Genomic DNA, 2,122 nt, shown 5'->3' on the forward strand with positions numbered 1-2,122 from the left:
TATTTTTTGCTTAGTTTGTTACTAATCTTTTATTAGAGGATTTAAAGTCTAATCTTTAACATTATTTTTTGCTCATGTTTTTTACTAATCTTTTTTTTAGAGGATTTAAAGTGCAATCTTTAACAATATTTTTTGCTCACGTTTGTTACTAATTTTTTTTAGAGGATTTATAGTCCAATCCTCAACTGCTATTATTTTTGTTTAAAAAAATTAAAAAAACTCATAGACTCGTGAGAAATAAAGCAGGAAAAAACATAAACTTTGGATTATTTTTTTTCATAAGTGATTATTGTTCAACTTTGATTTTCTCAAATTCTGATTCATTCATTCTTCTAACAAAAAAAAGTAAAAACAAAGCTTGAATTGTAATGTTGGCGGAAAGTAAATTGCTCGAAGGATAAAACAGAAAGATATTCAATTCATGAAGTGGACCTTAAAGATATTCCATTCAATGGTGCTTCAGAAGTATTAATCAAGTTCGTGAGCCTTGGAACTTTCTAATTTTTTAGAGGTGATAAGATGTGATCAAAGGGTACTATGATGAATTCAGGATCGATTTGAATTCATGAGAAGAGACATAAAGAATGCAAATATAATTTTTAAACTTTTTGTGAGTTTGATCTGTTGTTAACGGCGGTAAAAGAAAGTTAACGGTGACGATTAGTGACATTGATTATTAATCCACGTGTTATTTTATAATTGGTTATTTGTATTTAAAATTAAGGGTATTTTTGTTAAGAAAAATCCAACCCAAAAGTGTGCTGAAAGGGGTAGTTTTCTTTATATATAGTATAGATACTATTGATTGATTGATACTATTGATTGATTGATTTAGAAATAAGGACCTGAAATAATAGTATAGGTGTTATCATAAAATGATAGTATAGGTGATTAATAATATTAAAACGCTACTGGTGAAATAATAATATTTTAGGACCTGAAATATTTTTATTAAAATCAAAACTCTACTGATTAATAATATTGAAAAGAAAAGGACCTGAAAAAATAGTATATGTGATAATAGTATAGGTGATTAATAGTATTAAAACGCTACTGTTGAATCGAAAAGAGAAAAAAAATAGTATAGGTGTTAGTTCAAGGACGTGAAACAGAAATAATAGTATAGGTGTTAGTTCAAGCAGCTGAAACTCGTAGGTGTTTGTAATGGATGCCAACGACAATAGTTCAAGGACCTGGAAAAAAAAAACAATCAGTAAACTCACTCGTAGGTGTTAGTTCCCTCTTATATTATACATAAAAATAAAAATCTAAGCATAAGTAAAAGTAAAAGAAACAATAGTATATGTGTTTGTCAAACCTGAAGAAAGAAAAAGCTTAGATCAAAAAAAGGTTAGAGTTTTAGTTTCTTCTCAAAATATGTGATTATGTGATTAAAATATTCTCCTTCATTTATAGTTAAAAAAAAAACAAACCGAAGCCTTTTTTTCCTCAATGAAAAAAACTAATTGAATAATATGGTGCTAAAAGAGATAGTAACTAATTGAAACTTCTTTTCCTAAAAAGAAGAAATATTTAATGGATAGTATTGAAAGTATTATATATAGTTTGTTGAGACATTTTGGCTATATAAAATATTAGGAATTAAATATAAAATTAAATAAAAATATTTCAGGTCTTGAAATATTATTATTAAAATCTAAACGCTACTGATTAATAATATTAAAACAAAAAGGACCTGAAAAATAGTATAGGTGATAATAGTATTGGTGATTAATAATATTAAAACGCTACTGTTGAAACTAAAAGGAAAAAAATAGTATAGGTGTTAGTTCAAGGACTTGAAACAGAAACAGTAGTATAGGTGTTAGTTCAAGGACCTGAAACTCGTAGGTGTTTGTAATGGATGCCAGCAACAATAGTTCAAGGACCTGAAAGGAAAACAACAATTGGTAAACTCACTCGTAGGTGTTAGTTCCCTCTCATATTATATATAAAAATAAAAATCTAATCATAAGTAAAAGAAACAATAGTATAGGTGTTTGTCAAACCTGAAGAAAGAAAAAGCTTAGATTAAAAGAAGGTTTGAGTTTCAGTTTCTGCTTAAAATATGTGTTTACGTGATTAAAAAATTCTCCTTTATTTATAGTTAAAAAAAAAACAA

This window comes from Medicago sativa, chromosome 1, assembly GCF_051527215.1.
Source record: "Medicago sativa cultivar Bolivia chromosome 1, Bolivia_mono, whole genome shotgun sequence".
Lineage (NCBI taxonomy): Eukaryota > Viridiplantae > Streptophyta > Magnoliopsida > Fabales > Fabaceae > Medicago > Medicago sativa.